We start from the raw sequence: 12603 nt of genomic DNA on the forward strand, positions 1-12603 counted from the left end.
ACTTAACTGACTGAGCCACCCAGATGCCCTGAACAAGTAGATATTTTCAATTGGGCCTTTCTTTAAAATATTTTATTCTTTTTTGAAATTTGGGAATTCAGTTTTTCAATATGGTAAAGGATTTAACTTTACTCCTTGTGAAAATTATGCTTTAGATTAACAGTCAACCAATAGAGATACTTTGCTTTAATAACAATAAAATATAAACTGAAACTTAAAAGTTTTAATTTCACTTCTTTGGAGCTCTTTTATTCATACTCAATGAAAATAAATATGGTTTATTTTCATTTCAAAGTTGTAAAATCACAATAAATGTGGAGCTTGAGCTTTTATATTTAATTGTTCTTACTATATTTACCTAAATAATTATTACAATCACATTATTTCCCTAAGTTGTACCATAAAATCTGACCACAGTTGACCTTTGAACAACACAGGTTTGAATTGAATGGATCCACTAATATGCAGATTTTTTTTCAATACAGTATAGTACTATAAATGCATTTTCTCTTCCTTATGATTTTTTAAATAACATTTTAGCTTCTCCAGCTTACTTTATTGTAAGAATACAGTATATATTTAATATATGAAATATGTGTTAATTAAATGTTTATGTCATTGGAAAGACTTCTGGTCAACAGTAGGCTATTAGTAAAATTTTGAGGGAGCCAAAATTTATAATAAGTGGATTTTTGACTCCAAGGGGGTTGGTGCCCCGAACCCCTGCATTGTTCAAGAGTCAACTGTATACAGATCCACTGAAGAATTGGTGTGGTTATTGGGATAAAGTCCTCTCTTCCTAACTAGGCTTATAGGGCTCATGATCTGGCCTTTTACTTTTTCAGTGTCCCTTGTACTTTATTTACAACCAATACTGAATTTATTTTAGTGCCTCATATTAAAGTACTTTCTTGGCTTCTAGCCTTTGCAGGTGCTATTCCTTGTGGCTCTTTATTCTTCTTTCATATCTTCACCTGACCCATACCTATTTTTTTCTTTTCTCTTTCAAGTATATAATTCAATGATTTTTACTAATTTATAGAATTGTGCATCCATCATCAAAATCCAGTTTTAGAACATTTTCATCATCTCAATAAGATCCTGTGGCACTTTGCACTAAATTCGCATTCCCACACCCAGCCCCAGGCAACTAATAATCTGCTTAATGTCTCTGCCTTTTCTGGGCTTTTAATACAAATAGAATTATACAATAGGTAGTCTTTTGTGTCTGACTTCTTTCATTCAGCATAATATTTTTGAATCTTATCTATGTTGTATCATGTATCATTAGTTGGTCCCTTTTTATTACTAAATACAATATCCATTGTATGTACCACTTTTACTCATGTATTCACCAGTTGTACATTTGGATTGTTTCCAAATAGATGATTACAATTAGTGCTGGTATGAATATTCATGTAAAAGTATTTGTGTGGATAGATGTTTTCATTTCTGTTGGGCAGTTACCTATGAGTAGAATTATGGGTTATATGATAAATTAATGTTTAACTTTTCAAGAAACTGCCCAACTATTTTCCAGAGTGGCTGTATCATCATATATTTCCACCAGCAGTGTGTGACGATTCCAATTTCTCCACATCCTCACCAACACTTGGTATTGTCTCTTTTTGACTACAGTTATTTTAGCGGATCTCTTAGATGTGTATCTCATAATAGTCTTAATTTGAATTTTTATAACTATTGATATTGAACATCTTTTCATGTGCTGATTAGCTATTTGTATGCCTTTTTCAGTAAAAGCTTTTGAAGTATTCAGCTTCTTTTGATTGTATTGTAGTTTTGTCACCTGATTATTGAGTTATAAGAGTAATTTATTTATACATTCTAGATATGAGTGTCCTTTATCAAATATATGCTTGGCAAAAATTTTCTCCCCATTCTGTGTCTTGCCTTTGCAATTTCCTAACAGCTCCCTTTTGAAGCACAAAATGTTTTAATTGTGATAAAGTCAGTCCAATTATCAATATTTTTATTTTATGAATTATGCTTTGGTGCTGTATCTGAAACTTGTTGCCAAAACCAAGACCACAAAGGTATTCTTCTATGGTTTCATTAACAGTTTTGCAATTTTATTTTTGTATTTAAATCTATGATCCGGTTTGAATTGATTTTTTTATATAATAGGAGATAAGATTCTAAATTCATTTTTTGCATGCAGATATCCAATTGCTTTAGTTATTTGTCCAAAATACTAACCTTTTGTCCACTAAATTGGCTTAGTATCTTTGTCAAAAATCAACTGACCATAAATGTAAGGGTTTATTCTGGACTTTCAAATCTGTTCCACTGATAGGTCTATCCTTATGCCAGTACCACACATTTTGATTACTGAGCTTTATTTATAGCAAGTTTTGAAACTAGAAAGTGTAAGTCCTCCAACCTTTTTCTCTTTCAAAATTTTTTGGCTATTCTGTGTCCTTACATTTCTATGTGAATTTTAGGGTTAGCTTATCAATCTTTGCAAAAAAAAGAAAAGGGGGAACGCTGGAATTTTGATAGCTATTGCACTAAGTTTATATGGCATTGTAGGGGTAATTGCCATCTTAACATTATTGAGTCTTCCAATCCATGAACATGGGATATCTCATAATTTATTCAGATTTTTAAAAATATTTCTCAACAATGTTTCATAGTTTTTAGTGTACACATCTGCACTTTTTAAATTAAATTTATCCCTAAGTATTTTATTCTTCTTAATGTTATTTTTAATGTGATTGTTTACTTAGATTCATTTTTGGAGGGTTCAATGCTACTATGTAGAAACACAATTGAATTTTGTATATTGATCTTGTATCAAATAACCTGGCTGAACTCATTTCTTAGTTGTAGTTTATGAGGATTCTGACTCCAGGTCAAAATCCTATGTGTGATCCTTCAGTCCTAACTATAAACAATTATAGACTTGGTCTGGCAGGCCTCATGGAGGGCAGCTTCCATTCTCATACCAGCCTTGGTGTACAACCAATGCATTGCAGTTTTCTTAATCCTGCAGCCAAAAACTCAGTTCCCCAATCTGAGCCAGCCATGCTCATATGCATATCTGTGTTCTTAACCAAGGTACCTTCATTCAGAGGTGTCCTTATTGGAGGCCTGAAATGAGGCACTTTCCCTGTATCTCTTCTGAGACCTCCTTATCAGGGCCCTTGGCTGAAGCACTTTGCCCCATTTTGACATAATACCTTCCTACTCTTAGCCTTTTTCCTTCTCCTTTTCTTCATTCCCCACCCCCTCCTCCAGCCCATAAGAGGCAGCATCCATTCAGAACTGTACTGTAGCCCCCTGTACTGTTACCCATCTGTACTGTATCCACCTGACCCATGTCCAAAACCATTCCATGAAGAAAATGGAACACTGAGAGCAAGTGCCTCATTCTGCCTCTTGCTTGCTTGGTCACATTTAGTAAATAAAGACTTGATTGTTACTTTCAGTTTGTCTAATTGTTCTAATATACGAGCTCCACTTATTGCTTGATAGGTTTCTTTGTATATTCATAATATTTTCAACATATAGAATCATGTCATTCTGAATAAAGAAAGTTTTACTTCTTCCTTTCCAATAGATGACTTTTATGTATTTTTTTCTGTCCGACTTTAGTGGATAGAATATACAGTATAATTTTGAATAAAAGTGGTGAGAGCACACATGCTTGCCTAGTTCCTGATCTTAGGAGGAATGAACTCAGTTGTTCATTATTAAATCTTATATCAGCCATAGACTTTATAAATGTCCTTTATCAGCTTGACAGAGTTCCCTTCTATTCCTAGTGTGTTAAGAGTTTTTATCATGAATGGGTATTCAATTTTGTCAAGTTCTTTTTCTGCACCCATTGAAATGATTATGTCGCTTTTGTCCTTTATTCTATTGGTATGGTAAATTACACTAAAATTGATTTTGGGATATGAAATATGCCTTGTGTTTCTGTAATAAATTCCACTTGGTCATCGTATATGATCCTTTATGTATGTTGCTGTATTCAGTTTGAGAGTATTTTCTTGAGAATTTTTGCATCCACATTCATAAAGAATGATGGTCCATAGTTTTGTTTTCTTGCAATATCTTTGGCTTTGATATCAGAGTAACTCTCATTTTGTAGAATGAGTTGGGAAGTATTCCTCCTCCCCTCTACTTTCTGGAAGAGCTTGGGAATGATTGGTATTATTTATTCTTTATGTGTTTGATAAAATTCATCTGTGAAGCTATCTGAACCTGGACTTTACTTTGCGGAAGTACTTTTAGTATTATTCAATTTCCTTATATTTTTATAAATATATTTGAATTTTCTATTTTTTCATATGTTATTTTTGGTACTTTGTGTCTAAGAATTTGATCATTTTATCTAAGTCTTCTAATCTATTGATATAAAGTTGTTCATAGGAATTAATTTTAATCCCTTTCAGTTCTGCAAGGGCAGGAGGAGTATAGATGTCAGAATAGTAAGGGACTCTGGGCTTGTCTTATTCCTTGAACATAGCTAGAGCAAAACCAAACCATTTTGAACACCTAGAAAATCAATCTGAGGATTAATAGAACAATCTTCATAATTTGAGGAAGAGAACATGACAGCTTCTCTTAACAAGCAAACCAAAGCATACCTAGGATCTAGCTTCCTTTATTTTAATTTTTGAATTTTTATTTCATTGTATTATTGTTGTTGTTGTTTCTTCCTCCAAAATGAAAAGATAGAGGAGTACACTTCAAAAGAAAGAACAGGAAGCAATGGTGGCCAGGGATTTAATCAATGCAAATATAAGTAAGATGTCTGAACTAGAATTTAAAACAAAAATTGTAAGTATACAAGCTGGGCTTGAAAAAGCACAGAAGACACCAGAGTTTCCCTTTCTGGAGAGATAAGAGAACTAAAATCTAGTCAGGCCAAAATTAAAAGTGCTATAACTGAAATGCAAACCCAAATGGAGGCCATAAAAATGAGGATGGATGAAGCAGAGGAGCAATATAGACAATAAAAGTATGGAAAATAATGATGCTGAAAAGAAGAGGGAAACAAAGGTCAAGGATCACAAAGGCAGAATTAGGGAACTCAGTGATTTATTAAAATGGAATGACATTCATATCATAGGAGTCCCAGAAGATGAAGAGAGAGAAAAAGGGGCAGAAGGTTTATGTGAGTAAATTTTGGCTGAAAACTTCCCTAATATGGGGAAGGACACAGACATAAAACTCTAAGGAGTACAGAGAACTCCTATTAAATTCAACAAAAGCTGGCCATCACCAAGACATATCATAGTGAAATTCACCAAATACACAGACAAGGAAAGAATCATTAAAGCAACAAGGGAAAAAAGTCCTTAACCTACAATAGAAGACAGATCAGATTCACAGCGTGTCTGTCCACAGAAACTCGGCAGGCCAGAAAGGAGTGACAAGATATGTTCAATACGCTGAATGGAAAAAATAAGCAACCAAGAATACTCTATCAAGCAAGTCTGTCATTCAAAATAGAAGGAGAAAAAGAGAGTTTCCAAGACAAATAAAACCTAAAGGAGTTCAGTCCTACAAGACATTTTAAGGGAGACTCTTTAAGTGGATGGAAAAAGAAAACGAAAAGCAACAAAGACTAGAAAGGACCAGAGAGCATCAACAGAAACACCAACTCTACAGGTAACACAGTGGCACTAAATTCATATCTTTCAGTAATCACTCTGAATGTAAATGGACTAAATGCTTCAATCAAAAGACATAGGGTATCAAAATTGATTTAAAAAAACCAAAAAACAAAAAAGCAAGATCCATTGATATGCTGCCTATAAAAGCCTCATTTTAGACCCAAAGACACCTTCAGATTGAAAGGCAGGGGATGGAGAACCATCTATCATGCTAATAGACATCAAAAGAAAGCTAACGTAGCCATATTTATCTCAGACAAACTAGATTTTAAAACAAAGACTAACAAGAGATGAAGAAGGGCGTTATATCACAATTAAGGGGTCTATCCATCAAAAAGATCTAACAACTATAAATATTTATGCTACCAATTTAGGAGCACCCAAATATATAAATCAATTAATCACAAACATAAAGAAACCCATTTATAATAATACCATAATAGTAGGAGACTTTAATACCCCACTTACAACAATGGGCAGATCATCTAAGCAGAAAATCCACAAGAAAACAATGGCTCTGAATGACACACTGTACCAGATGAACTTAACAGATGTATTCATAATATTTCATCTTAAAGCGGCAAAATATATTCTTTTCAAGTGTACACAGAACATTCTCCAAAATATTTCACATACTGGGTCACAAATCAGCCCTCAACAAGTACAAAAATATCAAAATCATATCATACATATTTTCAGATCACAGCACTATAAAACTTGAAGTCAAACAAAAGAAAAAATTTGTAAAGCCCTCAAATACATGGAAGTTAAAGAACATCCTACTAAAGAATGAATGGGTTAACCAGGAAATTAAAGAAGAAATTTAAAAAATACACGGAAGCCACTGAAAATGAAAACATGACAGTCCAAAACCTTTGGGATGCAGCAAAGGCAGTCCTAAAAGGGAAGTATATTGCAATTCAGGCCTATCTCAAGAAAGTCCCAAATATACAACATAAACTTACACGTAAAGGAGTTACAAAAGGAACAGCAAATAAAGCCTAAAGCCAGCAGAAGGAAATCATAAAGAGTAGGGTAGAAATAAATGATATAGAAACAAACACATACAAAAAAATAGTAGAACAGATCAACAAAACAAAGAGCTGGTTCTTTGAAAGAATTAACAAAACAGATAAGCCTTTAGCCAGACTTATCAAAAAGAAAATAGAAAGGATCCAAACATATAAAAATCACAAATGAAATAGGGGATATCACAACCATCACCACAGAAATACAAACAATTATAAGAGAACACTAAGAAAACTATATGCCAGCAAACTGGGCAATCTGTAAGAAATGGACACATTTTTAGAAACTCACAAACTGTCATTTCTGTGAGGACAGTAATGGTGTCCCCTCTTTAATTCCTGACTTTGAGTTTTCTTTTTTGCTTGCCGAGTCTCTATAAAAGTTTGGCAATTTTTAAAAATTTTTTCTTACCAAAAAAACCAACTTTTGGTTTCACTGATGTCTTCTATTGTTTTTATGTTTTCCATTTTTTGATATATGTTTTATTTCCTCCCTTCAACTTGCTTTAGGTTTAGTTGGCTCTGTTCTTTTTCTAGTCCCTTAGGTTATTTTTTTGAGATCTTTCTTCATTACTAATATGGGTGTTTAACACTATAAAAATTTCCTCTGAACACTGTTTTAGCAATCCCATAATTGTGTTTCCATTTTCATTCAATTCATATTATTTTCTAATTTCCCTTGTGACTTCTTCTTTGACCCATGAGTTCTGTAGATGCATTTCCTTTATTTTTCAACATTAAATACAACTCTATTGTCATAACAACGGTGCATCTTTAAATGAGAGCATTGACAAGACATTGCCTCTTAACCTGAATTTGCAATAAAAGATGTTTTCAGAAATAAGTATTTATGAAAATGACAAGCTAAAATAAGTTCTTAAGGCAAATAGTTATAAAACCTGGACAGAGGCTTCTAAGCTTTTCATCTTCTAAAAACAGCTTCACAAATCATTTAGAAAATCAACGTAGAGGTAATAATAATAAACCCCATTTCCCATCCATTCTTGAAGCCAATCTTTCTTGAAAATTGATCAAACAGTGCCTGCTGTTGAAGATTGCAATTAGGCCTGACCCCATACTTAAGTTTTGATTCTGGATCAGTTTTCTGGCTTGGGCTAGTCGGGAGTTACTTCCTTCAGAATTATCAGTGAATTTAAATGAGCATGCATTAACATTATCTTCTCTTTCAGCTCTGCAACAATTTCTGGTAGAAAGTTGTGAATATCTACCTCAGATTCATTTACTGTGACTTTTGTTTTTAAGAGCACATCATTTTGTCACTGTGACAGCAGCCAGGGCAGCATGGGTAGAATACAAATGGAAACCAATGGGAGTCCCACAGGTAATACAGAATACAAGGTTGTAAGTGCTCCCTTTGAACCAACCCTCAGTGCCAACTAGGAAGGGAGCTTCCCATACCATGTCATTTGTGACTCTATAGAAAACTACAGATCCAAGGGACTGCAACAGGTCCCAGGAGAGGTGCAGAATCAGCGAGCACAGCATAGCACACCATGTGCATTGGAACACAGTGCACTTCTCGGGCTGCAGGATGACAGCCATGGGGCAGGATCCTGGCTCCTCTGCCTCCAGGCCCGCAGGGTCAAGCAGCAAGGACCCATTCACCACCTGTGTGTCCCACTCCATAGAAACTGTATAAAACAGTTGCCTTCTTAGCAACATCGCAAAAGTCACCCCACAGCAGCTTTGCTTGATGTGAGTGAGGCTGCCAATCTTCCTGCAGCCCATGCCTATGTTTTGAACACCTAGATGTGTTTCTTTTTTAATTTTTCATAGATTCCTACCCTCCCAAAATTTCTTTCAGTTATCGATTTCTAATTTAGTACCACTGCATCAGAAAACATACTTTGTATAATTTTTATTTGTCAATTGTGCTTTGATGAAGCTGGGAAAAAATTTACAGGAAGGCATGACAATAATGACTCATCAAATAAAAAACATCAATAAAGAGAAATTACTTTAAAAGCTCAGTCATTTATCCTGCTTTTGCTTTTTCTGGGCTTTCCCATTCTCCCCTGTGCATTTTCTAGGCCTCACGTTGAGGTAGGGGGCATTAGATAACTAGGCCCTCTCTAGTCTCTCTTGGGAATGTGCATAGCCTTTTACAAGCATACACCCTTCAAAACCACCCAAGCTATGTGAGAGTTTAAGGCTCACTATGGCTACCTTATTTACCTAGATCTCCCTGCTGAATTTCTCGCTAGTGTGCATGTCTATTGCTTACCCCACCTCAATGACAACACCAAGCTAGCTGTGAAGCTAGAATTTTCTGACTGTTTGCCACTGAGATTGCTACTGCTTACAATGCCTCAGGGCATGTACCTGCTCCAAATCAAGTCAGCCTCTTCAAGTAGTTCTTACCTCTTACCCTACTCTGGTAAACTTCTATACCAATAGAGCTGAAGAGCTAAAACCCCACCGTTATTTAAGATTTTGTTGTTTTTCTTGAACAAATGTTTCTAAGTTTCTAGAGTCCTTAATAAATTGTTATTTTTTGAAAGTTTCTTCCATTTCTATCATTGATTTTTGAGAAAGGGACTTAGCTAGCCCCATATTCTGCTATTCCAAAAGTTCCTTCCCAATACCTACCATTTTTATCTTTATCTAACACCAAGTCCTTTAATGTCACTTCCTAAGACTGAATTAAATTCCTCTTCAAAGTCTTGACTTAGGACCCTGTGTTGTTTCAAAAGATTTCTCACATTAACCACAAGTAGCTCTCTGTTTATTAATATGGCTACCTCACCAGACTATAAACTCACAGAGGACAGTGTGTGTCTCTTCTGTTCACTGCTTTACCTCAGCAGCTAGCATAGCATTTGACACATGGTAGACATTCCATGAAAATAATGGATTTACTTAGATTAATGAAATGAAATTTAAATCCATAGACTCATAAAGGACAGTAGCTACTGTAATTCTGATATGGAGTCAGAACTGAGGTCATTTGATGGTATCTAGGCATAATCTTTGACTCATACCATTTATCCAAAATATTGGATGTATGTCAATGAATGTTGATGAGGGGGAGAAATATGTTATTCAAAACTTGGAAGCTCAAAAACATTATAATACATGGTATTTTCCAGTGGGAGGGTCACATGGATGATCAGCCACATGGCAAGAAAACCTGTAGTTACTACCACTTGAAATGTAGGGGTGAAATATAGTAACATTGACTTTTGGGGGCAGTAACTATCAAGATATCTCTGAATAAGAGTATCAAGATACAGTACTGATAAATTTCAACACACACAAAAGCACCGCCCTAAATTGTGTAAATATCTAATGCAGCATACCTCATAATTGTGGCAATAAAACCCGTCAAAGATTTTTAGTCTCACATTTAGTTTTTAGCTAAGGAAGCAAAAACAGATGCCAGTGCTATGCTTATTTTAGAGTCTCTCAAAGACATGCTTCTGTTTATTATCAGAAAGAGACTAGGTCAGTGGCAGGAAAGCACAGAACTTTCTCAGTTACTATGTGGTTGTATACAGGGAGGGCTCAGTGAATGCTGTTTGAACATTTATTGAACACTTTAAATTTTATGCAATCGGTTTTCAAACTATGCTCCATGGATTGCCACCGAAGTGCCTCAAAGAATGTAGCTAAGGATAGGGGAGAAGAAGTGAATAGGTTTCTGACCCCTTCTGTCTTTAACTTTCTCATGACACATGAAAAGATGCTCAACATCACTAATCATCAGGGAAATGCTAATCAAAACCACACTGAGGTATCACCTCACACCTGTCAGAATGCCTAGAATCAAAAGACAAGAAATAACAAGTGTTTGGCAAGAATATGGAAAAAAATGAACCCTCTAGTACTAGTGGTAGAAATGGAAATGGGTTCAGTCACTGTGGAAAACAGTATGAAGATTCCTCAAAAAATAAAAAATAGAAGTACCATATGATCCAGTTATTCCACCACTAGGCATTTATCCTAAGAAAATGAAAATACTAATTCAAAAAGATATATGCACTCCTATACTTATTGCAGCATTATTTACAATAGCCAAGATATGGAAGCAATCTAAGTGTCTGCTGATGAATGAAAATGTATTGTGTGTGTGTGTGTGTGTGTGCGTGTGCGCGCGCACGTGTGTGTATAATGGAACATTCCTCAGCCATAAAAATGAATGATATCTTGCTATTTGTGACAACATGAATGAACCTAGAGTACATTATGCCAAGTGAAGTAAGGCAGAGAAAGACAAACAACATATGATTTCACTTATACATGGAATCTAAAAAAACAAAACAAGTGAATAAACAAACAAAAAGCAATAGACTGATACAGAGCACATAATTACAGAGCACAAACTGATGGTTGCCAGAGGGAAAGGGGGTGGGTGGATGGGCAAAATGGGTGAAGGGGAGTGGGAGATCCAGGCTTCCAGTTATGGAATGAATATGTCACGGGGATAGAAGCTACAGCACAGGGAATATAATCAGTGGTACTGTAATAGCAATGTACGGTGACAGATGGTAGCCACACTTATGGTAAGCATGGCATAATATATAAATTTGTCGAATCACTGTTGTAAACTTGAACCTAAGGTAATTTTGTGTAAACTTCAATAAAAATAAATAAGTAAACAAAATAATTTTCTCAGTGGATTACTGTGATTACTAAATAAAATGTGTATTTGAAAATACTTTACTAACTGTGAAATACTTATAAAGTTGGATAGTATATATAATTGCTGCTCTTGTGAAAACTGTGGCCAAAGGATGATACCAGCACAAGGGGGCACATTTACTCGTATACACATCTCAATCTCTTTGCTATTTATACTTATAGTTTTCTCTACAAAATTATTTTTTCTTTTGGAGGAATTCATAGAATCCAGTGAATTTGGTCCATTATCGGTACAGAGATGAGTTGTCTCACCTCCTACATCTCCTGGCTCCCTACTAAGACAGTGCCTACAGGGACAGAGTTCCATAGCCTACCATGCTATCACAAAACAATGTCCCTCAGGACAAAATAGAAAGAGTTGTAGTTTTTTTTAAATTAAAATATCATAATTCTATTTTGTCTTTCATGCTGCAGTGACACAAGTTAAGGAGGAGCAATGCTTGTTTAAATCTGATTTTATCTCATAGTCCAGTGCCTTAAGAGAAGAAAAAGCACCCCCTTTATTCTGATAATAAAGAATGTTCTCTTAATTTCCTATTGTTGTGTATGAGATTTAGTGCTTACTCCTTAATTTCAGTGTCAGAATGTGAGCTGTAATTAATTTTCATAAAATGGAAAGCAATAAAGTCAGATATTGCTGGCTATAGAGGTTGAGATTGTATAATTTACAATTAGGGGTGGGGGGTGGGAAACAGCCTACACATTAAATGAGTAATAACTCATCTTGGCTTCAGCTTCAGGATTATGAAAGTGGTCAACAAAGCTGCTCAAACAAAACCCCAAATCTATGTGGTGTTTGGAACCTTCTCAAGAAAGTCTATCAAACTTGATGTCACCTCTCCCTATGCCAACGTTTGGGTTGTTTTTATTATCATTAATTAACAATAATAATATGCAGGGACTTAAATTACCACCTAATGAATCACCTAAAACCTTTCCTAGGCATTATTTGCAACAAACTATAGATAATAGACCATAATTCTATATCAACCATAAAAAAAGTCAGCTGCCTACTCATTATAAATGCATGTTCCCTTCATCTTACCATCAGAATTTCCACAGAGAAGGAATGTTTGAAATTGAGAAATAATTGTATGGTGGTTATTTATAAGTGTTAGGCTATATACTAAAATAAAGGATGCTACATATAAAACTATACATATGTAAAACTTTTCCATATTTAAAAGAAAGTATATTCATGTTGAAGGAAATAAAATGGGCACACTATTCTATCCTCTGTCTTGTTTGATTCAGGACATACTTTCTAG

General features: G+C 34.8%; 1 pseudogene; it reads right to left on the minus strand.

Annotated features, from left to right (window-relative positions):
* Positions 1–7770: 7770 nt before the first annotated feature.
* Positions 7771–8422, minus strand: LOC125922381 (protein Mis18-beta-like; annotated as a pseudogene).
* Between the last annotated feature and the right edge of the window lie 4181 nt (positions 8423–12603).

Source organism: Panthera uncia, chromosome B1, assembly GCF_023721935.1.
Source record: "Panthera uncia isolate 11264 chromosome B1, Puncia_PCG_1.0, whole genome shotgun sequence".
Taxonomy (NCBI): Eukaryota; Metazoa; Chordata; class Mammalia; order Carnivora; family Felidae; genus Panthera; species Panthera uncia.